The following is a 19507-nucleotide window of genomic DNA, read 5'->3' on the forward strand; positions in this document are numbered from 1 at the left end:
CTGCATAGATAATGGATGCATTGGTTGTGATCTTCCAAAAGGGAAATCGTGTTTGACAAATTTGCTCGAGTTCTTTGAGGATGTAATGAGCAGGGTGGATAAAGGGGAACCAGTAGATGTTGTGTATTTGGATTTCCAGAAAGCATTTGACAAGGTGCCACATAAAAGGTTACTGCACAAGATAAGAGCTCACAGGGTTGGGGGTAATATATTAGCGTGGATAGAGGATTGGCTACTTAACAGACAGCAGAGAGTCGGGATAAATGGGTCATTTTCTGGTTGGCAAAGCGGTGCCACAGGGATTAGTGCTGGGGCCTCAACTATTTACAATTTATATTAACGACTTGGATGAAGGGACCGAGTGAAATGTAGTCAAATTTGCTGATGATGCAACAGTTCAAGAAGGCCATTCATCACCACTGTCTCGAGGGCAATTAGGGATGGGCAATAAATGCTGGCCTTGCCAGTGACACCGATATCCCATGAATGAATAAAAAAAACATTTTGTTAAGATCATTCTGTAGTTTCTGGGTTGCCTCCTTCAATTTCAGTGCTCCACCTAGTTTGGTATCAGGGATAGCATTAAAGCCAAGGAAGTGGCATACAAATTGGCCAGAAATAGCAGAGAACCCGGGGACTGGGAGAAATTTAGAACTCAGCAGAGGAGGACAAAGGGTTTGATTAGGGCAGGGAAAATGGAGTACGAGAAGAAGCTTGCAGGGAACATTAAGACGGATTGCAAAAGTTTCTATCGATATGTAAAGAGAAAAAGGTTAGTAAAGACAAACGTAGGTCCCCTGCAGTCAGAATCAGGGGAAGTCATAACGGGGAACAAAGAAATGGCGGACCAATTGAACAAGTACTTTGGTTCGGTATTCACTGAGGAGGACACAAACAACCTTCCGGATATAAAAGGGGTCGGAGGGTCTAGTAAGGAGGAGGAACTGAGGGAAATCCTTATTAGTCGGGAAATTGTGTTGGGGAAATTGATGGGATTGAAGGCCGATAAATCCCCAGGGCCTGATGGACTGCATCCCAGAGTACTTAAGGAGGTGGCCTTGGAAATAGTGGATGCATTGACAGTCATTTTCCAACATTCCATTGACTCTGGATCAGTTCCTATGGAGTGGAGGGTAGCCAATGTAACCCCACTTTTTAAAAAAGGAGGGAGAGAGAAAACAGGGAATTACAGACCGGTCAGCCTGACATCGGTAGTGGGTTAAATGATGGAATCAATTATTAAGGATGTCATAGCAGTGCATTTGGAAAGAGGTAATATGATAGGTCCAAGTCAGCATGGATTTGTGAAAGGGAAATCATGCTTGACAAATCTTCTGGAATTTTTTGAGGATGTTTCCAGTAGAGTGGACAAGGGAGAACCAGTTGATGTGGTATATTTGGACTTTCAGAAGGCTTTCGACAAGGTCCCACACAAGAGATTAATGTGCAAAGTTAAAACACATGGGATTGGGGGTAGTGTGCTGACATGGATTGAGAACTGGTTGTCAGACAGGAAGCAAAGAGTAGGAGTAAATGGGGACTTTTCAGAATGGCAGGCAGTGACTAGTGGGGTACCGCAAGGTTCTGTGCTGGGGCCCCAGCTGTTTACACTGTACATTAATGATTTAGACGAGGGGATTAAATGTAGTATCTCCAAATTTGCGGATGACACTAAGTTGGGTGGCAGTGTGAGCTGCAAGGAGGATTCTATGAGGCTGCAGAGCGACTTGGATAGGTTAGGAGAGTGGGCAAATGCATGGCAGATGAAGTATAATGTGGATAAATGTGAGGTTATCCACTTTGGTGGTAAAAACAGAGAGACAGACTATTATCTGAATGGTGACAGATTAGGAAAAGGGCAGGTGCAAAGAGACCTGGTGTCATGGTACATCAGTCATTGAAGGTTGGCATGCAGGTACAGCAGGCGGTTAAGAAAGCAAATGGCATGTTGGCCTTCATATCGAGGGGATTTGAGTACAAGGGCAGGGAGGTGTTGCTACAATTGTACAGGGCCTTGGTGAGGCCACACCTGGAGTATTGTGTACAGTTTTGGTCTCCTAACCTGAGGAAGGACATTCTTGCTATTGAGGGAGTGCAGCGAAGGTTCACCAGACTGATTCCCGGGATGGCGGGACTGACCTATCAAGAAAGACTGGATCAACTGGGCTTGTATTCACTGGAGTTCAGAAGAATGAGAGGGGACCTCATAGAAACGTTTAAAATTCTGACGGGGTTAGACAGGTTAGATGCAGGAAGAATGTTCCCAATGTTGGGGAAGTCCAGAACCAGGGGACACAGTCTAAGGATAAGGGGGAAGCCATTTAGGACCGAGATGAGGAGGAATTTCTTCACCCAGAGAGTGGTGAACCTGTGGAATTCTCTACCACAGAAAGTTGTTGAGGCCAATTCACTAAATATATTCAAAAAGGAGTTAGATGAAGTCCTTACTACTAGGGGAATCAAGGGGTATGGTGAGAAAGCAGGAATGGGGTACTGAAGTTGCATGTTCAGCCATGAACTCATTGAATGGCGGTGCAGGCTAGAAGGGCCGAATGGCCTACTCCTGCACCTATTTTCTATGTTTCTATGTTTCTATCTGCAAATGTAACTAATTTGCATTGATTTTCATAATCCAAGTCATTGATATAAATCAGAAATGGTAGTGGTCCCAACGCTGAGTGCTCGGGCACACCTCTAACTCGTGTCCATTGTTTAGTACCCTTCATCTAGTTTCTTATCCACAACCAAAATTTGCCTTGAATCCTCATAGTTTTGAGCTGAATTAGTAATCTTTCATATGGAACTTTATCAAATGCCTTTTGCAGGTTTAAATGCACAATGCCAGTGGGTTTCCCACTGTCAACTTGATTTATTATTTCTGCAAATAACTTAGACAGGTTGGTCAAACAGGATCTTCCCCATCTAAATTGATAATCAATTCCCGTATTTTACATGGGATTGATGTAAAACTGATGGGTTTGTAGTTGCTGTGTTGTCCCGCTTTTTGAATCTGTTAACCTGTTTCCAATCTACTGTTATTACCCCAGGGTCCATTAATACCCACATGATGATTGCCAGTGCCTCGTAAATCTCCTCACTAGCCTTTTGCAACAGTCTGCAACAACAACAACTTATATAGCGCCTTTAAGGTGCTTCACAGGAGTATTATGAGATAAAAGATAATATCATCTAATGCTGGAGATTTATTTATTTTAAACCCTTTCAGCTTGTCCAGAACACTTATATCAACGGTTGAATCATGCCTTTTTAAAGGAGGGTATGTTCTTTGTCTTCCCTTGTCAATACTTTGAGGAAGTAATTATTCAGAATATTTACAATCTTGTTTTCATAATTAGCTTCAAGACCATTTGAATCTTTTAATGTTCTCTGACGGCCCCATTGCTATTGTAATCCTGAAAGAATATTTTTCTGTTATATTTTGCCTTCACAGTTTTTTTTCTAGGACTCTCTTAGCCCCCCTGAACATGCTTTTAACTTGTTTTTAAGAACATAAGAATTAGGAGCAGGAGTAGGCCATATGGACCCTCAAGCCTGTTCCGCCAATCAATAAGATTATGGCTGATCTTCAACCTCAATTCCGCTTTCCTGCACTGCCCCCATATCCCTTGATTCCCCTAGAACTAGACTTTCCACTTCATATCGCCCATCTATGGCCCATATATCGCCCAAAATGGACCTCTATCGCCCATTTTGAGCAAAAAATGGAAAAAATCGCCGAAAAAATAAGCCCCCAAGTTTCGGCTCACTTCGCCGAGCTGATCGCCCACACATGGCCGATTTGAAGTTTTAGCACATCGCCATCACATGGCCGGGCTGATCGCTCGCCGAGAACATCACTGGGTAATAGTTACTTTTCCCGGGCTTTACTGAAGGAAATGGGCACTACGGACACCATTTGGAAGGGTGGAGACAGCTAAAAAAATCGTGCTTAGAGAGTTGTGAGTTATTTAAGGGTCCTGTATAGATAGATCTACTCAGATTATTACTTATATTTAATTTTACTAATAGTAGCCTAGTGAATTCGGCATTTTTAAGTGAAAAGTGCATTTATACCAAGTGAAAATAATTATTGAAAGTGATGGGGCTGGAATAGTGAGAGTATTAGACTGAGATTGGTATACAGTGTAATACTGGGGCTTTTATAATGAGAGTAGTTTAATAGATTATATTTTTTAGTGAAAAGTGCATTTATAACAAGTGAAAATAATTATTGATAGTGATGGGGCCTATGCTTTCTGTGCCATTATTCGTAACTGCTCACAAGCTGGTTTCTGAAAGGATCAATCGAAGAGGTGGCAGAGTAATGCGTAGACAGAGACAGAGGAGGCGAGCGTACAGCCAACAAAGGTACAAAGAAACGCAATCTTACCTCAACTTGTCTGAAAATGTGTGTCTTTGGAGGCTGCGCTTCTGGAAGGAGGTTATCGATGAGATTTGTCAGCTCATCAAGGGGGATCTGCAACCTTCCAGCACCATCAGAACTGCACTGTCCGTTGAGGTAAAGGTTACTGCAGCTCTAGCCTTCTACACATCAGGATCCTTTCAGGCTTCAGCTGGCGACATCTGTCGTATCTCTCAGCACGCCACACACTGCTGCATTCGGCAGGTGACTGAGCCCTTTACGCTCGCAGATGGACTTTATAAGCTTCTCTATGAACAAGGAGGCACAGACCGGGAGGGCTTTCGGTTTCTCGAGAATAGCAGACTTCCTCAAGGTGCAGGGAGCAATAGATTACATGCACGTTGCCCTGAAAGCCCCTTTAAAGAATGCGGAGGTGTTTTGTAACAGAAAGGATTCCAATCCCTGAATGTGAAGCTTGTTGTTGACCATAAGCAAATAATTATGACAGTAAATGCTACATTTCCAGGCAGCATCCATGATGCGCACATCCTACGTGAGAGTGCTATCCCTGACCTGTTTGTCAGTTAGCCAGAAGGTTACGGTTGGATGTTGGGGATAAGGGATATGGCCTTGCCAGTTGGCTGATGACCCCACTGCATAATCCCGTTACTGAAGCAAAGAAACGTTACAATGAAAGCCACATAGCGACACGCAACATCGTCGAAAAGGCAATTGGAGTCCTAAAGCAGCGCTTCAGATGCCTGGACCATTCTGGTGGCAGCCTACAGTACCATCCTGACCAGGTCACTGAGTTTATTGTGGTGTGCTGCATGCTGCATAACCTAGCTATAAGGAGAGGAGATGGGGCTGCAAGTCCATCTCCAGAAAGAGGGGGGATGGAAGAGCCAGCCGGTGAGGAGGAAGAGGAGGTTGCTGAGGACCTACGGGAGGCCAAACAGCCTGGTGATCTAGTCATGATTCCGCCCCCCGCCCCCCGACCCCCAAAGACCAGTACCCAGTGGCAGTTACGCGACTGTTAAGCTATTGTGTCAGAATCTCATTTATGAACGCTTTTCCTGAACTTACATTGTGGATAGTCAAATTTACATTTACAATTACGGTTAAGCAAAAGTTGCATTTGCGTTGAGTTATGTTTTTGCCTTGCCTGCACTGGCCTTGCATTTGCATTGATGCTTAACTTAAGTAAACTTTTATTATAATAATAGAATGCACAACTAATGCAGAACAATTGTAAAAATGTTATGCTTAACGTAACTAAGAGAATGCACAACAATTGTTAAACTCAATAAAAATTTTATTTAACACAACGAATCTTAAAAATATTTTATTAACACCCTCAAACCACCCACCCCATCCCAAACAACAATGAATGCACAAACTTTAAAAAATCTAACATTTAACATTTAACTTTTACATTTATATTGAAAAAACAACCCCACTCCCTACCTGCGGCCACGTTTCCCTCCAGGTCCTTTACTACCCCGTATTATAACACCACCTGCCCGTTTTGGTGCCCGCAGACCAAGATGAAGCTCGCGTGCAAGACTTCCTGCCGTGGTGGAGGTGTCGGAGTGGAAGGCGAAGCATGCTGTTCGTCTTCCGAGTCAGGAGGAACTGCATTCTCCATACTTGCTTGAATGCGAGGGGTTACACTTTGAACCAACACGACACCTTGGGGTGCAGCGCCGTGTCCAGCCAGCAACACATGCCGATGGGCATTGGTTGCGGCGATCTTTTCTCAGATCCCCTCCAAGGTCTGCCGTGCTAACTCAGTTTGCATGACAGACCAGTTGGAGAAGTTCGTGGAGAACTGGTTCCAGTTCTTGGAGAACTGATGGAACCCCTGAATAAGCTCGCGACCAATCGTGACCATCTCCCTGCACATGGAGATCAAGCACTCCATCAGCCCTTCCAAGGTAGGCGATTGTTCACCTCACTGACCCGGAAGTGCTCCTGTTCCTCCGTTTTGATTTTCTCCTGCTCCTCCTCTTCCTCCTCCGCAGTTGCTGGTGCAGCTGCTGGTGCCGGCTGGAGTTGAACGAGCATATCAAGTTGACCTTAAAAACACATATGACATTTTTACAGAGCTTATTACAACATAACGGTGAATATTACCAAGAGACGTTACATATCAATACTTTTCACTACCCCAGAAAGCTGTAGCGGCTGCATCCCCTGCTTATGCACAAGGGCTGCATGCATGGCATGACATCATTAGTATATCATATGTTCATCACAAGTATATTGCATTATAATTACAGGACATTAGATCAGTTACTTATTTAAGTTTTTAATACTGTTTTTAATACTGTTTGACACATTACACATTACTCATGAGACGCATGGCTGGGTTCGGCCAGACCATGGGTGGTGGCCAACCAGCATGGCTGCACACTCCTCAATCTTTGTAAGTGGCTGCAGTTGGGCAGCACCGCCCCCCCACCTTTGCTCAGAACGGTTGATAGATATCTTCTTCTGCAAATGAGAAAAGAGCATGGCATGGCATAAGCTAATGGACTAAGTAGTATCTTGAGGTCACAACAGTTTAAAATGTTACATGCTGCTGGTTCAGATCACTGTCTGGATCTTAACATGGTTTACGTAACATATTTAAGAATGACAAACTTAAATTCAATGTAGGAGATTCATTGTTATAATAAAAATTTGCATGCATCAGTAAAATATTACAGTTAAAATATAAAATGCAACTTACTCTTGCTGCTGCGACCAAGCTATTCCAGTGTATTCTGCACTGGTCAACCCTCCTCGCCTCATGAGATGCAGATGATACCATGGCTGCAATCTCCTCCCAAATTTTTCTGCAGACACAGGGTGGAGATTTCCCATGCACACCCCGTGCAATTCGGCCCACTTGGCATGCACCTCGTTCACCAGGGCCTCGTTCGCTTCGTTGCTGAAGGGTTTCGCCCTTTTCCTCTCTGAATTGAAGTCAGTCGACATTTTTATAGTACTTTTTATAGTACTTATATTTATATTTATATTGCAAACAATCAAATTCCCTCTCCTCTTAATCTCTGGCTTCCTCCTCTCTCTCTATCTCCTCTCTCTCTATCTCCTCTCTCTTTCTCTCTCTCTCTCTCTCTGCCCCTCCCTGTGCCTTCTGCGCATGTGTGGATGACCCCTGACCTCCTGAAATGTGGGAAAGTCAGTAGGCCGGAAAAAAAAACACACATGCGCAGAAGCCCATTGCTAGGCAAGCTTTTACTTCCTCGTTCAGTAGGCGAACGTGACATCCCCGAACTTTAAGATCGCCCGTTCCACATCGCCGGCCAAAGGCCAAGTGGAAAATCGCAAAAAAAAACGGGCCATGTTGCAGCGATCACTAAGGCTGAGACATCGTACATCGCTGGAACAAGGTCCACCTAGTGGAAAGTCTAGCCTCTAGAGTCCAATCGAGTTTAGGTATGATCCTATATTCATCTCAGTAATTCCCTTCTCCTTTCTCCCTGCAAGATTTGTGGAGCTAAGTTTTCCACTTTATTTCACATTTAATTTGTTTATTAATCTATTTAGGGTTATGCTTAGTTTGATCTTGTTGATGTTAGGTATGTTGTTGTCCTGCACGTCCAGCATTATTCTTTAAAACATGTTTCATTTAACTTCTACTGAAAAGTTGACAAACACACTCCTTCAATTAACTTGTTTCAATTCTTCCCTCATCTCTTTGAATGTATTCTTTTTAATGTTATAAATCTTGTTATTTTCTACAATCTCATTCCTCTAAATTTTGATAATAATGTAGTCAGTAATCAACTGTAGATTAAATTCCAGCAAACAGCTTATGACTATTAGCACAGTTTGAATTATTCAGTAACGGTATTATCAAACATTAAATCCATCGAAATCTGCAGCTTGATATCAGCCACTGAGGAAAGTACAAAGACTAAATCAAACTGTCCCCACCAACACCAAACAATATTCTGTGAAAGAAAAGGGGGGAGAAATTCATTATCGCTGCGTTTGGGGGCGGTAAGTTTTGAAAGCCGAGAAACTTAGCGCCAGACGTTAATGTTTCCCCGCTCTCAAAAAATTGGCTTTAGCGCTCCAGGAAGGAAGTGGAGCACTAAATCTGATAGGTCCTTACTATACAGTATACAGTACACGAGGCCCATGCTTGAGAGAAGGTCAGTCTGTGACCTGTCCTTTATTCCTTCGCACTCCACGTGATGAAGGTGGGTGGAGCTTCCCCTTTTGTACCTGAAGGCCCAGGTTAGGAGTGTCTCCCACCTAGTGGTCATTGTTCTCACAGTGTACAACTTAGGTCAGATTATACATGGGTTACAATGCTGGTTGAATACATGACATCACCTCCCCCGGCCCCCCCCCAAAGTCTTATTGGGATCACAGGTTGAGTCTCTCTGGTGGTTTACGCTCTCTTGTAGAGCGCCTGAGTTGGGGCTCCGGTTGTTGGGCGCTGGCCTGAGTGTCTGCTGTTTGCGGTGCCTCAGGCCTATCCAGACTGCCCACAGTGATTGGGCTCTCCTCCACTTGGTTCCGGTGTTCGGTCACCTGTGGTGGAGTGAACTCTATATCGTGTTCTTCCTCTGCTTCTTCTATGGGGTTGCTGAACCTCCTTTTAGTTTGATCCACGTGTTTGCGGCAGATTTGTCCATTGGTAAGTTTAACTACCAGAATCCTATTTCCCTCTTTGGCAATCACAGTGCCTGCGAGCCATTTGGGCCCTGCAGCGTAATTAAGGACAAAAACAGGATAATTTACATCAATACATCGCGCCCTCGCATTCCTATCATGGTAGTCATATTGTGACTGGCGCCTGCTCTCAACAATTTCTTTCATGGTGGGGTGTATAAGGGATAACCGGGTTTTGAGCGTCCTTTTCATTAGCAGCTCTGCGGGTGGAACCCCTGTGAGCGAGTGTGGTCGGGATCTATAGGCCAACAGGAGGCGTGATAAGCGTCTTTGTAGGGAACCCCCTTGGATTCTGAGCATCCCCTGTTTGATTATCTGCACTGCTCGTTCTGCCTGGCAGTTTGAGGCCGGCTTGAACGGTGCCGTTCTGACATGGTTAATTCCATTGCCTGCCATGAAGTCCTGGAATTCAGTGCTTGTGAAGCACGGGCCATTGTCGCTGACCAAGACATCCGATATACCGTGGGCAGCAAACATTGCCCGTCGACTTTCTACCGTGGCAGAGGATGTGCTTGAATTTAAAATGTCACACTCGATCCATTTGGAGTTGGCGTCTACTACAACCAAAAACATTTTTCCCATGAAAGGACCTGCGTAGTCCACATGGATGCGTGACCAAGGCTTGGCGGGCCATGGGCTAAGGGGGGCTTCCCTGGGCGCATTGCCCAGCTGGGCACACGTGTTGCACCTGCGAACACAAAGTTCCAGATCTGCATCTATCCCTGGTCACCAAAAGTGTGACCTGGCAATTGCCTTCATCATGACAATGTCCGGGTACTCATTGTGGAGTTCTCTGATGAACACCTTTCTGCCCATCTGGGGCATGACTACGTGGTTTCCCCATTGTAGGCAATCAGTCTGAATCGAGAGTTCATCCCTGCGCCTGTGAAATGGTTTAAATTCCTCAGGGCATGCCCTGTACGTGGCTGCCCAGTCCCCATTCAGGACACATTTCTTGATTAGAGAAAATAGTGGGTCTCTATTTGTCCAGACTTTAATCTGACGGGCTGTCACGGGTGAGCCTTTGCTTCCGAAAGCTTCAACAGCCATGACCATCTCAGCAGCATGCTCGGTAGCCCCTTCAGTGGTGGCTAGTGGGAGCCTGTTGAGTGCATCGGCGCAGTTTTCGGTGCCCGGTCTGTGCCGAATTGTATAGTCATAGGCAGCTAATGTGAGTGCCCACCTCTGTATGCGGGCCGATGCGTTTGCATTTATGGCCTTGTTGTCGGCCAAAAGGGACGTTAGGGGTTTGTGATCTGTCTCCAGCTCAAATTTCCTGCCAAACAGGTACTGGTGCATTTTCTTTACAGCATATACACATGCGAGCGCCTCCTTTTCTACCATCCCGTAACCCCTTTCTGCCTGGGACAGACTCCTGGAGGCATAAGCTACCGGCTGTAACTGACCCTTTACATTGACATGCTACAACACACACCCGACACCATAGGATGACGCATCGCACGTTAACACAAGTTTCTTACATGGGTTGTATTGTGTTAACAGAGTGTTGGAACATAACAAATTGCGTGCTTTATTAAAAGCCCTTTCCTGACTGTCCCCCCAGACCCATTGCGACCTTTGCGTAGGAGCACATGTAGCGGCTCTAGCAGCGTGCTCAATTTGGGAAGAAAGTTACCAAAATAGTTCAGGAGCCCCAGGAATGAATGCAGCTCCGTCATGTTACAGGGTCTGGGTGCTCTCTGGATCGCTTCCATCTTGGACGCAGTAGGGCTGATCCCGTCTGCTACTACCCTCATCCTCAGGAATTCTACCTCTGGAGCTAGGAAGACGCACGTCGTCTTTTTCAGTCGCAGCCCTACCCGGCCCAGTCTGCGTAGCACCTCCTCCAGGTTGTGGAGGTGTTCTTCAGTATCGTAACCCGTGATGAGGATGTCGTCCTGAAAAACTACCGTCCCTGGAATCGACTTGAGGAGGCTTTCCATATTTCGTTGGAAGATTGCGGCGGCCGAGCGAATCCCGAACGGACATCTGTTGTACTCAAACAACTCCTTATGTATCGTGATGGTGGTCAGCTTCTTCGACTCACTCGCCAGCTCCTGGGTCATGTAAGCTGAGGTCAGGTCCAATTTTGAAAAAAGTTTGCCACCGGATAGTGTCGCAAAGAGGTCCTCTGCTCTCGGTAGCGGGTACTGGTCTTGGAGTGACATCCGATTGATGGTGGCCTTGTAATCACCACATATCCTGACCGATCCATCCGCCTTGAGCACCGGCACAATCGGGCTCGCCCAGTCACTGAATTCGACTGACGAGATGATGCCTTCTCTCAGCAGGCGGTCCAATTCGCCTTCTATCTTTTCCCGCATCATGTACGGCACCGCTCTGGCCTTGTGGTGTACTGGCCTGACGTCCGGGTTTATGTGAATCACTACCTTGGCCCCCATGAAAGTGCCGATGCCGGGTTGAAATAATGAGTTAAATTTGTCCAGGATCTGTGAGCATGATACTCGCTCCACAGAGGAAATTGCATTGACATCGCCCCATTTCCAGTTCATGACAGCAAGCCAACTCTTCCCCAGTAGTGCGGGACCGTCCCCTGGGACAATCCAGAGTGTCAACCTGTTCTCCGAATCTTTGTGGGTCACGACTACCGTGGCGCTGCCTAGCACCGGAATGATCTGCTTTGTGTAAGTCCGTAGCTGTGCGTCAATCGGCGATAATTTTGGCCTCCTGGCCTTGGACGCCCACAACTTTTCGAATTGTTTGATACCCATCAGAGACTGGCTGGCCCCCGTGTCTAGCTCCATTGATACTGGGATGCCATTGAGGGGCACTTTCATCATTATCGGTGGCGTCCTGGTGTATGAACTGTATACGTGCTCCACATGAACTCGCTGAACTTCAGCTTCCAGCGATTTCCCCCAGCGTTCATTTCTGCAATTTCTGCAGGTATTTTGCTCATCTCTGCAAACTCCGGCTGAGTGTGTGCCTCCACACCTCCAACATGAGCTGTTGTTGAAAACAAAAGGTCCCTTGCCAGTCGATCGTCCCTGACTGCCCCTGTTATTGTCCTTGAGTGCGCCATTAACAGATGTTGATGGCCCCATTACTGGCCGCATTGTCCCTTGCAATGGCGTGAATCGCCGTTTAGCTTGCCATTGTCTCTGTCGAACTCCCCCTCTGGGTTCGACTACATGTTGGGGCATGCCCGATTGCCTTTGTCTGCCTGGAGAACTGTGTGCTGCTTTAACAATGTTGAATCTCTGTCCCAACCATTCCTTAACACAGTACCTCTCATCTGTTCTGCTCGTGGCCATGCTCGCGTGGTTTAAATCCCAGTTTCTCATCGCCATTGATAGGTCCTTACTATACAGTATAAATGCACACAAGGCCCATGATTGAGAGAAGGTCAGTCTGTGACCTGTCCTTTATTCCTTCGCACTCCAAGTGATGAAGGTGGGTGGAGCTTCCCCTTTTGTACCTGAAGGCCCAGGTTAGAAGTGTCTCCCACCTAGTGGTCATTGTTCTCACAGTGTACAACTTAGGTCAGATTATACATGGGTTACAATGCTGGTTGAATACATGACAAAATCAAGCACTCCACTTCCTTCTTGGAGCACTAAAGGATGCGGGCGGGGTGGAAACCTCAGCAGTGCTGCACACTGGGCCGTGCAGCACACATGCCCTACAAAGTGCCCTTCCCTCCCTTAATGGGAAGGGCCATCGCTGCAGACTTTGCAAATAAAAACGGACCTACCTGGACCACGAAGCGAGCAGCGAACCTGCGCAATCAGTCTGGCACTCGAACGATCGCGGCAGGAACCCGTGAAGAAAACGGTATCAACAAAGGTAAGGTTTTTCTTTATTTACCTCAGCCACCTCCCCTTTAATCATCGCTCTGGTAGCGGCAGGCCACCAGATCCACGCCTCCTGCAGCTGCCAGTATTTTCTCATGGCGCTTGCTGCAGGGGCAAAAGTGAATTTCGGGTCCGGGAAGCTAACTGGGCGATGCGCACAGCGATGACGTCACGATCTCCGGGTGCAGGAGATCGGGGTGCAACACCCTAGCGCCGCCACTAAACTCCCGCCCAATATGGCGCTAATGGGAGGTGCAAATGCACCCAATTTCTAGCCCAATGGATATATAGAGGGAGTACTGGACTGCAAATCTGTTTCAAAATTTAGACCCCCCACCCCGTATTTCCACTTCTTCATCGCCTGCTTCTATCCTTTACGTCATAAACACTGCTCCTGAAACTTTCAACCATGAATTTTTCACTTCCAGATTTGACTTCTGCAAACTCTTTGCCGGTCTCCCATGCTCCTCGATACATAGGCCGAAATTTTCACTTTGAAGAGCATGAGGGTTTGGGAGTGGGTCGGCGGTTAAAAGAGCTAAAATTGACCATATCAGGAACCCAACGTCATCCCGCCGACTTCTGCCTTTCACTAGGGCACGTTTTGAGGCGCACCACAGACCCGCTTGGGAGCGGCCGGCGACCTCTTTGAACTCGTTTATAGACCCTTAACCGCCTTTCTAATGTCAAGTTTGAACTTTAACTGGTTGCGCACGTGATTCACGCATCTCGGGAACCTCGCCTGTCGAGGGGAGGGAAAAGTTCAATGGCCATTGTGTGAGTACATTCAGTTACAGCTGGAAAAAGTACATAAATACATCTTACACCTGCTTCCTTGCCTAAGAGAAAGGCTCTGGCTGACACCATTTTGCGGCCTCCTTCTGTTACGTTATTTCCTATAATTGCATTAGGATGAGGGTGAGTATCAGTGGTGGTTAGTCAGATGGGGATGTGAGTAGGTGCATAGAGAGTGAGGGATGGGCGCATCTTGCAAGGTAGGCCGGTGTGAGGATTGATGTGCAGTAGTAGGCTTGGGAAGGCAGAGTGATGGGGTTGGGGTGACATGCACATCAGGATGTAGTTGAATGTGGCATTACACTCACCTTTATTGATCACATGAGATCATTAAATCTTTTGAGGCAATGGATCCAGGACCACCTGACTACATTCCTGCTGCTGACCTCCTCCACGATCTCCAGTAAAGCCCTCTTTGTCTCACTGGAAGGTCTCTTGAGCCCATCACCAGGAAACAGGATGTCCCTACATGCTCGAACTCCCTCGAGCAGGACTTCCAGAGAGGAGTCAGAGAATTCTGGGTGTTGTCTTCTGTCGCTGGGACTGCATGCTTCCCTCAAGCCTCAGATGGAAAATCTTTAGATTCTGAACAACCACTGCCAAAGAGCTATGATCCTCCTCCAACAATCTTCAAGTGTGATGTGTGGAAGGCCTCTTTAAATATCTGAGTTCAAATCGAGACATTGATTACATTATCAAACCTGCGCGCCTAACTCAATTGATCTACTTCAGTTAAAGACAAGGTGGACAGCCCACTGCCGAGCACTGCGTGAGGCCAATCCACTACGCAGCCCCCAGCACCCGACTCAACCCACAGGTAAAAATTTCGGCAATAAACTCTTGACTGATCAAAACCTCTACTGTCCACATTCTATCCTGCACTAAATCCTGCTTCCCTGTCAGCAATATTCTCACCAATATCTTTTTGCTCCCCACCCCCACACATTAAATTCAAAATCCTCATCCTGATTTACAAATTCCTTCATGGTCTTACCTGCAGCTCATTATCTAGCTATGTGCCATTATGAACCCCTCACTCTCCTGACTCCAGCTTTGTTTGCATCCCACCTCAGAAACTTCAACCACCTTGACCCCACACTCTGGAACTTTAATCTCATCTTCAGTCACCTTCGCTAATTCTCCTCCAAATAATTCTTAGCATTCTTTTTCACTTCGAAGAATCACCTTGGTGTGTTTTTTTATATTAAGGTGGCTGTATAAATGGAAGTTAGTGTTGTTGTAGTTGAAATTTAGAGCTACAAGCTTTGTTTGCATGGTTTATGACTTCCTCTGAAACCTTGACAGGATTACAATTTAATAACCACTTTCAGCTATCCATTAATTTTGATGCAACCTCTCTATTTATTGTTTATTTCCCTCTTGATTTTAGATCTTCTCACAGAATGCATCATTTTATGGCATTCTGGATGAGCAAATGTACTGCTGTCAGACCTCTGCCAATTTGACTTGTAAACTGCCTGCTAAAGAGATACTCTCGTGGTCACTTACTGATTTTCTCTCCCTCCCATTGGGAAGCTGTTTTAAAAATTGATGCATACTCCCTTCCCATGTCTCAAAAGCCCTTTTGAAGAATGGGAACTTATTTGGTTGAGAAATCATGTCCTACTGCACGATAGTGCCCCAGCCCAATCTACCACACAACAGCTTTTCAGTGACCTCATAAAAATGTAAGAACATAAGAATTAGGAGCAGGAATAGGCCATATGGCCCTTTGAGCCTGCTCTGCCATTCAATAAGATCATGGCTAATCTTTGACCTCAACACCACTTTCCCGCCCGATCTCCATATGCCTTGATTCCCCTAGAGTCCAATATTAACTGCGGACAGTAATCATGAGCCTGGCCTTTATTTTACATCTCATTAATTCTGTTGCAACAATACCATATAATAGTGAATAAACTGTGCTGCCACCCACATTCGTATGAGCTGCTAAATTGGCAGGATGGCTTTTACAGCGATAAAATTGATTGTTTCATGCATTGTCACAGTGTAAAAGTCATGGTAAATTTGGAGCAATTAGCTCCATAAATTAAATGATACAAGTCATGTTTTTCAGTGGCATTATGAAATATTTTTACACCGTTCTTCTTACATTGGTGCAGTTACAATTGGAATATATTGTGCCGTATTCTTTAATTATTTGGCATGAGTCCACCTGTAATAAACTGACCTTTAGGGTCTTTAAAATGCTAAGTTCCCTCAATAAAACACCATACCAGAGGGAAAAATTGCAAGTAAAAAATTTGAAAGGCAAATTTTTTGAACCTAATTATGTATAGCTTGGATTATTGTCAAGTTGTGAGGCTCAATATACCAGTTGTGGTCCTGGTGCTAATAACTTCATATTATGTGGAGTGTATTTTGGATCGAGCCACAACTGGTGTCTTTGGCATTGCTGCAAATTGGGAATTCACGCAATGCTATTTTTGAGGTAATGTACTTTGCTGAACTAAATGGTACATTGCATTTTAGGCATCCTTGCTTCCCTCAGTGTGCAACAAGTTAAATTCTTGAGCAAAATGGCAGAAGCATCTTAAATATAGCACCAGCTTTTTTGAAGCTGTTGTTAACTTTTGCTAGGTTTCTAGCAAAAATGAAACAACGATTTTCTGTATTAAGAGATATCAATAAATTCCTCACTTGGTTTCCATCAAATGAAAAATTATATTTTCACAGGCCAGAGTCTCTGTGTAAACAATGAAAATATATTTACCACAAAAATAACCAGTTGCAGAACTGGTTGATTTTCTAGAATTTTTTTAATCACTATTTACATAGAAGTTTTGGCCTGTGAAAATATAATTACTGCAAACATACCTAATGACATAGAATTGCAGTGAAGCAGAGGTTGATTCACAATTTAGAATTTAGTGCAGAACATGCAAGTTTCAGAGCAAGATTGGCAGAGACCTGAGAGCAGTACATTTGCTCATCCCTTTTGGGCGCAATTAAACAGTTCTGAAGTATTTAGGGGAAAAAAATCTGGTTTATTGTTGTATTTCTGCCAGTCCCAATTGTTCACGCCATGTTAATCGGGATAATTCCATTTTTTGGTATAGTTGTAAAGTGTGACAACTTAGTCAGTTATTGAGGAGCTCCTGTTTAATTTAGATTCAATCTAATCTGTGGACAACAGCATTTTTGTGTTGGCTGAACTTAAACCAAATAACAAGTTCTAAAAACTACCCCATCTGCTATACTGGCAACACTTTCACTTTCATTTGCTATTTATTAGTTTTGCACTGCTGTTTTATCATTCACAATCCAGTGATAGAAGGTAGAATAAGAGAGAGATATGAGACAAGTGATCTCTCTACTTTCTATCTCAGTAAATTCCACACATTAAAACAAGTACACATATTTTAATATGTTAATGGGGTTCTATGACATACATCGGACCCCAACAAGATGGCTCCAGTACAGAAAACCTGTCATCATGTGAATTTGTCACATGACCCTTTATTGTATTTACATCAGTAGTCCACTAGATGGCGCAATATCCACTAGGGGGAGCTCTATTACACTTCTCCCTCCTTAATTAAGAAGTAATCACCACAAAATAATCATCATACAAAACTTGCCTGGCTATACACAACAAAAGATTTGGGGCTAGAACCTCCACTTTTGTGCTGGACAGGCTAATGGGACTCAAGGTAGACAAGTCCCCTGGTCCTGATGAAATGCATCCTAGGGTATTAAAAGAGATGGTGGAAGTTATAGCAGATGCATTCGTTATAATCTACCAAAATTCTCTGGGCTCTGGGGAGGTACCATCAGATTGGAAAGCAGCTAATGTAACGCCTCTGTTTAAAATAGGGGGCAGACAAAAGGCAGGTAACTATAGGCCGGTTAGTTTAACATCTGCAGTGGGGAAAATGCTTGAAGCTATCATTAAGGAAGAAATAGTGGGACATCTAGATAGGAATAGTGCAATCAAGCAGACGCAACATGGATTCATGAAGGGGAAATCATGTTTAACTAATTTACTGGAATTCTTTGAGGATATAACGAGCATGGTGGATAGAGGTGTACCGATGGATGTGGTGTATTTGGATTTCCAAAAGGCATTCAATAAGGTGCCACACAAAAGGTTACTGCAGAAGATAAAGGTACGCGGAGTCAGAGGAAATGTATTAGCATGGATAGAGAATTGGCTAACTAACAAAAAACAGAGAGTCGGGATAAATGAGTCCTTTTCAGGTTGGTAATCGGTGGTTAGTGGTGTGCCACAGGGATCGGTGCTGGGAGCACAACTGTTTACAATATACATAGATGACCTGGAAGAGGGGACAGAGTGTAGTGTAACAAAATTTGCAGATGACACAAAGATTAGTGGGAAAGCGGGTTGTGTAGAGGACACAGAGAGGCTGCAAAGAGATTTAGATAGGTTAAGCGAATGGGCTAAGGTTTGGCAGATGGAATACAATGTCGGAAAATGTGAGGTCATCCACCTTGGTAAAAAAAAACAGTAAAAGGGAATATTATTTGAATGGGGAGGATTTACAACATGCTGCAGTGCAGAGGGACCTGGGGGTCCTTGTGCATGAATCTCAAAAAGTTAGTTTGCAGGTGCAGCAGGTAATCAGGAAGGCGAATGGAATGTTGGCCTTCATTGCGAGAGGGATGGAGTACAAAAGCAGGGAGGTCCTGCTGCAACTGTACAGGGTATTGGTGAGGCTGCACCTGGAGTACTGCGTGCAGTTTTGGTCACCTTTCTTAAGGAAGGATATACTGGCTTTGGAGGGGGTACAGAGATGATTCACTAGGCTGATTCCGGTGATGAGGGGGTTACCTTATGATGATAGATTGAGTAGACTGGGTCTTTACTCGTTGGAGTTCAGAAGGATGAGGGGTGATCTTATAGAAACATTTAAAATAATGAAAGGGATAGATAAGATGGAGGCAGAGAGGTTGTTTCCACTGGTCGGGGAGACTAGAACTAGGAAGCACAGCCTCAAAATACGGGGGAGCCAATTTAAAACCGAGTTGACAAGGAATTTCTTCTCCCAGAGAGTTGTGAATCTGTGGAATTCTCTGCCCAAGGAAGCAGTTGAGCTAGCTCATTGAATGTATTCAAATCACGGATAGATAGATTTTTAACCAATAAGGGAATTAAGGGTTATGGGGACCGGGCGGGTAAGTGGAGCTGAGTCCACGGCCATTTTAGCCATGATCTTGTTGAATGGCGGAGCAGGCTCGAGGGGCTAGATGGCTTCCTCCTGTTCCTAATTCTTATGTTCTTATGTTATTTCCGGGGTGGGCTTTAAAAAAGGGTTTTCAGATCGCCGGCTTCTCGCCCATTCTCAAAACACCTAGTTTGCATTTTTGAAAATGGGCGTTACCGCCAGCGATATGAAATGGGTGGTAGCGTTAAATTTTTTTTGTCCTTAACAACGGCATGGCAACGCTCGATTCCCGCGATTCAGGAGGTCAAGGGTCATCATGACATGCGCAGAAGAGGAGACAGAGAGAGAGGGAGCTCAGAGGCACTGAAAGCGTGTGTAGCTGTGGTGTGTGCTTCTCTGGCTGTTGTGGAAGGCACGACGGAAATTCACCAGTGGAAAAAAGCCTACTAAGCACCAAGAACATAGTTGGCACCAAGTTTTTGTCCAACAAATAAGATATATAACATGGAAGGGATGGAGTCGGCCCTGGAGCTGATAGCCAGGAACACTGGTGGCAGAGGGCTCCCAGTGGTCCCTGTCATGTATCTCACACCACTGTATATAACTGTATCTTACCATGTTATACATGACTGTAACGAGATATGACCTGTAACCACAAGCATACCTTACCACCAGGTGTGCAATTGCAGGAGACA

The sequence above is a fragment of the Pristiophorus japonicus genome, chromosome 1, assembly GCF_044704955.1.
Source record: "Pristiophorus japonicus isolate sPriJap1 chromosome 1, sPriJap1.hap1, whole genome shotgun sequence".
In the NCBI taxonomy this organism is placed as follows: domain Eukaryota; kingdom Metazoa; phylum Chordata; class Chondrichthyes; family Pristiophoridae; genus Pristiophorus; species Pristiophorus japonicus.